The following is a 6,060-nucleotide window of genomic DNA, read 5'->3' as shown; positions in this document are numbered from 1 at the left end:
GCTCAAACTGCTGCTGAATCCTGCTCCTGCCATGGCTCAAACTGCTGCTGACTGTTCCTGCTTTTGTTGTGGACCTTCTAACCACCTTGCTAACAAACCTTCATGCCTTGCTGTTAAAGTGACCTGCAACAAGTTTGGTAAAGTGGGACATTTTTCACGAGAATGCCGTTCAACCCAAAAGGAGTTACGTGAAGTCGTCATTAATGAGCCCACAGTTCTTTACGTGAACGATACAGTACAAGATGAGATCCTCTGAACAGTTCAAGTGACTGCTCATGGACAATGTCAAGATGTTGAACTGATTGTAGACACAGGCTCATGTGTGTCCATTATACCAGAGAACATTTACTGCACCTTCTTCTCACAATGTGCTCAAACTGAACCTACATTTGATCTTGTTACCTGTGTAAAAGAAAAACATTGTTGATACCGGTGGACATGGGTTACTGGCCTGGTGACCTGGCTGTCCCTGGGTGGGTTTGGGGTGGACGCGGGCGCGGGTTCTGGGGTGGTATCGCTCCTGGGCGGGGTTCCCGGCTTGGTCCGGGGATCTCGGGCCTTGACAGGTATGTTGCCGGGGTCTTGGGCCGGCAGGTGCGCCGGCGCCCGGCCCTGGCCTTGGGGCCTTCGGTGCGTTGGTGGGCTTTGGGGCCTGTGCCGTGGGGGGGTGGGACTGTTGATGGGGGGGGAGGTGGTCTGAGGGAGGGGACGGGCGGGCTCAGCCTGGGCGTCTTCTTGCCTGGCGGTGGCCGCGGCGTGGTGCTTGGCTGGGGGGCTGGGCTGTGGGGGGCTGTGACTGGGGTGGGGTGGGGGCTCTCGTGTGGGGGGGCTCTGTGCTGTGGGACCGGGGGAGTCTGGGCTCGCTGGGTGTTTGCCCTCACTTGCATGGGGCGCTCTCGCTGTGGGTGTTGTTATAGGTGGACTGGTCTTTTGCTTTTTTGGGGTGGGGGGGCGCTCTTGGTCGCTGTGGTTTTAAAAGAAGAAGAAAAAAAACATTGTTGTAAAAGCTGTTTACATCTACTGTTTCTCATGATAATCTTTCTATTGTAGGTTCTCTAGTTGTGGTTGAGTCTACTATTGATTTAACATCTGCCTACCTCCAGATGTCTCTGCATCCTGAGAGTCGTGATGTTACTGCGTTTATCACTCAGGATGGACTTTTTCATTTCTGCAGAGTTCTGTTTAGCTTCTGCCCCATCTGCCTTTCAAAAACTGATGTCATCATCGTCTCAGGTTTGCCAGGTGTACAAGCGTACCTGGATGACATCATGTGCTGCGGCTCTACACAGAGAACATGATGGACATTCAAAGAGAGTGCTCCAAGCCCCGACTGATGCTGGACTCAAACTGCAGGTTCAGTCAAACTTCACTCTTCCTGAGTCACGTCGTTTCAAAAGAAGGTCTTCGACCGCACCAGGACAGAGTCACTGCTGTGATCCAGGCTCCAGCTCCACATCACACGTCTTCTCTCAGATCCTTCCTCGGTCCTGCATCTTGGTACAGTAATTCATTCCAGATGTTGCAGCTGTTACTGAGCCACTATGTGCAGGGCTGAGACTCCACACACTTAAACTTCAGTGGACACTGGAAGCAGAATCCAACTTCACTGCACTTAAAGAACTGATCAATAGTGATCAATAGTGATCAATAGTCCTGCATTAGCTCTGTGTGATCCTGAGTTGCCAACTTATGTTAATACTGATGCTTCTGATTATGGACTGGGCGCGATATTGACACAACTGCATTCAGATCGAAGTGAGAGAGTTGTCGCTTTAGCATCCAGAACACTTTCTCCTGCTGAATGCAGGTACTCCACAGTTGAACGTGAAGCTCTTGCCTGCGTGTGGGCTGTGGAGAGGTGGAGAACCTACCTCTGGGGTTGTCGCTTTGCCCTTCATACAGATCACCAAGCACTTACAACCTTACTCACCTCTAAAGGTTCTGGACGCGCTGGACTGAGGATCATCAGATGGTCATCTCGACTGCTCTGCTTCACATCTGACGTCACTTATTGCCCAGGACACCAAAACGTCACTGTTGACTGCCTTTCCAGGTTACCACTAACTGCTGCAAATGAGGCTACAGAGGAACCTGACATGATTGCAGATGTTTGTAAGGAGTCACTGTGTGCCATTTCTCTTTCAGAGTCCACTTCTGCCAGTGAAACCTGTCCAGAACTGTCACTGCTGCACAACCAGATTCAAAAAGTTTGGCCCAAATGCAGACAAGGTCTTCCCGAGAACCTCACTTCATGTTTTCAGGTATGAGACGAGCTGTCAGTTCATGGTTCACTGATAATGAGAGGGACTGATCGACTAGTTGTTCCTGTTTCATTACGTGCCAGAGTTGTTGATTTAGCACATGAGGGACACCAAGGCATAGTCCGAACCCAGCAGAGACTGTGTGAACTGTTCTGGTGGCCACAACTGGACGAACTTGTACATTCTGTCATTGCTTCCTGTGTTAACTCCCAGTTCAGTGATAAGGTAGCTATAACTGTCCCTGCTCCACTTACACCAGTTGAGTTGCCCAGTAAACCATGGGAAAAAGTTGCAACAGACATTACAGGCCCATTTGAAAATGCTACATGGGACTGCCATTACACTACAACAGAGTTCCTGCACAACTATTGAGCTACTCCTCATGCAACCACAGGAACGACTTCATTTGAACTACTGAGAAACAGAAATGTGCACAAAGTTAAACATACGCCCAGCAGCACTGAAAAGCAAAGCACACACCCAAATCAAAGAGGGTGAAACAAAAGCAGAATAAAATGAAGGAATACACAGACAAGAAAATGAAAGCTAAAACATCAACAGCCAAAGTGGGTGACACTGTTCATGTTCGCAGACCTGAGCACGTTCTCAAAGGCTCTTCAAGATTTACAGAACCACGGACTGTCATGAAGAAAGTTGGACAAAACATATTTACTAAATGACGGACGCAAGTGGAATGCTTCAAAACGTGCACACTTCCCAAAACAAGCCTTAACTGGCTCAGAACAAAACAATGACACTGTGCTGGATACCTTTGCACGTCCTGGAAACACTAATGAATCTGCTGCACTTAGAAGAAGTCAGAGATCTAGAAATGCACCAAGATGGTTAACAGGCTTTGTAAGATAAAGTGAAAACTAAATGTAAATTACTGCTGTTCAGACTGGTACAAGTGTTCTTTAAGATGTACTACTGTGTTGCTAAAGTACAACACAAGAAAAAGTTACATACTGTGTAAGTAATTGCTTCAGAGAAAGGGAAATTGTTGTGTTCTGCTTCTGAATTGTTATTGCATAGAAAGAGCACTAGAGGGTGCTCTAAGACTATGATGAAAAAGATGCTGTACAGAGAGACGGAGGAGGAAGAACAAAAGGAAGGAAGTAAAGAAGGAGAACTGTACGTGATCCACGTGTCTGCTTATTTTTCATTTAATTCAATCTTGCAATCCACAACAAGAGGTTGGAGTTTCGTAGTCCAAGTAGTAGGTTTCTATTGTGAGCTCTTCTTGTGTGAGACTGAGATGTTCAGACGACACATTTAACATAAAACACACATCACTATCGGGAGCTGGAGTAGCCGCTGCCTTAAAGGGCGCTGCCATTTTATAGGTGAGATGATCTGGTGAGCAGGGACACTGCTGTCTTGTCTGGTCTAGGTTTGTGATAACTTTCAGAGTTTGGGCTGCTCCTCCACCGCATTCGTTGCTGCTATTTTTGCAGCTGGTTGTTTGGACAGTGCACGTCTCCTCTGCTCTGCTGTAATGGGGTGCAGGACTGGGCATTAACAATTTGTTCCACCATCTGTACTATGTTTGATTTATTATTGTATGTGGAATAACAGAAAAATCTGCCGTTACCTCATGCTCCCTTTGTCCTCAGGGAATGAGTAGTAGGCCTGAAGCCTGTGCTTTTAATAGGATTATCTGTTTTAATAAATTATAATATTTTATAGAACTTAGTCAATGTCAATGTGTTCTTCTGAACCTGTGGTGTTTTAAAACATTGGGGAAGAACACGCCTCACCTGGCGGTTCACCCTCCCCACTCTGTGCACTCTATGCATATCTTCTATAAGTCTGTTGTAGAGAGCGCTGTCTCTTCTGCATCATCTGCTGGGGGAGCAGCACCAGAGCAAGAGACTTAAAAAAGATCAACAAGCTCATAAAGAAGGCTGGCTCAGTTCTGGGGACTCCTCTAGAACCTTTGGAGATGATTGTACCAAGAAGGATTCTTCATAAAATGAAGAACATTATAGACAACCCTCAGCATCCTCTTCGTCAGACTGTCATACAACAACAGACTGTCATACAACATCAGACTGTCATACAACATCAGACTGTCATACAACAACAGACTGTCATACAACATCAGACTGTCATACAACATCAGACTGTCGTACAACAACAGACTGTCATACAACATCAGACTGTCATACAACATCAGACTGTCATACAACATCAGACTGTCGTACAACAACAGAGTGTCATACAACATCAGAGTGTCATACAACATCAGAGTGTCTTCAGTCAGAGGCTTCTTCAGATCTGTTGTAGGACAGACGCTACAAGAGATCCTTCCTGCCCACAGCCACAAGCATCTAGAAAAACTCTTTAATGAAACCAGGATGATGAGTTACAACAACATTTAATTTATCTCTGGGATTAATAAAGTAGTTTTGAATTTAATTGAATTTCACTGGGGTGGTGCAGCTGGTTTGATGGTTGCTTCAAGCAGCGAGCAGAACGAAGGTGGAAAACTATGGCAAGCTGATTGTGTCATTAATAGCTGGTGAAGATTCTCAGTCATCCACATAGTAAATTCAAAAAAGTTCAAGACAAAAACAATAAAGTATAAAGTAAAATAAAGTCCAGTTGTTTTTGTCTTGAACTTTTTTGAATTTGTCATTATAGCCACATTCACCTATTACATGATACAACAGCATGCCTTACTACTACTACTACTCTGCTACCATCAAGTAGCTGAAAGTGATACTGTTATTTTTTTTTGTCAGTCAGATTCAATGAAAACGGTCATATCTCAGCCAAAAATTGGTTTGTAAATATGGAAAAAAAATCCATAAATATGTTGCTTTGGCTTTTAAGGTGCAGGGCATGTAAATTATGCAAAAAAAAAAAAAAAAAAAAAAAAGCTACTTATAGGCCAAAAAATACGGTATATTGTGTGCAGCTAGCTTAGCATTACGCCAGTGCCGGTGGGGTGGTGGGGGGTGCACAGTTTGGTTCGTTACTTTGGCGTGCTCAGTTCTGTTAATGGGACGGGGTGCCCCGCTTGTATAATAGTAGGGGAAACACTGACATATTTACGTCATGAAATTAACATATCATGATATAATTTATTTTCCTGGGCAAGCTTTTTTTACTGGTATTGTTGTGAACGATATGACATGGCCCAGCCATGCAGGACTTCAAGGACTTGGGGTCCACTGTCCAGGAACATGGGGAGTGTGGTAAAGAGGTGAAGAAGAGAGTCCAGGCAGGATGGAGTGATGGAGAAAAGTTTCTGGAGTGATTTGAGACAAAAGGGTGTCAGCAAAGGTCAAAGGAAAAGTTTACAAGACAGTGGTGAGACCAGCTATGTTGTATGGTCTGGAGACAGAGACATGGACAAAAAGACAGGAGACAGAACTGGAAGTGTCAGAAATGAAGATGTTGAGGTTCTCCTTAGGAGAGACAAGATGGAGAAGATCAGGAATGAGATCATCAGAGGTACAGCACAGGTTGAACAACTGGGAGATAAAGTTAGAGAGGACACACTGAGATGGTTTGGACATGTCCAGAGGAGGGACAGTGGTTTGGACATGTCCAGAGAAGGGACAGTGGTTTGGACACGTCAAGAGGAGGGACAGTGGGTTGGACACGTCCAGAGGACGGACAGTGGTTTGGACACGTCCAGAGGAGGGACAGTGGTTTGGACACGTCCAGAGGAGGGACAGTGGTTTGGACACGTCCAGAGGAGGGACAGTGGGTTGGACACGTCCAGAGGAGGGACAGTGGTTTGGACATGTCCAGAGGAGGGACAGTGGGTATATTGGTAGAAGGATGT

The 6,060-nt window shown here is 45.7% G+C and overlaps 1 protein-coding gene across 1 annotated transcript in view; it reads right to left on the bottom strand.

The window, feature by feature from the left end:
- LOC119409597 (atrial natriuretic peptide receptor 1-like) overlaps nucleotides 1-6,060 on the bottom strand; it is a 66,677-nt gene that overhangs the window by 31,162 nt on the left and 29,455 nt on the right. The window lies entirely within an intron of this gene.

This window comes from Nematolebias whitei, chromosome 5 (genome assembly GCF_014905685.2).
Source record: "Nematolebias whitei isolate Nwh7 chromosome 5, NemWhi1, whole genome shotgun sequence".
NCBI classification, from domain to species: Eukaryota; Metazoa; Chordata; class Actinopteri; order Cyprinodontiformes; family Rivulidae; genus Nematolebias; species Nematolebias whitei.
Note: the sequence above shows the minus strand (reverse complement) of the source record. Positions and strands in the feature narration are given on the sequence as shown.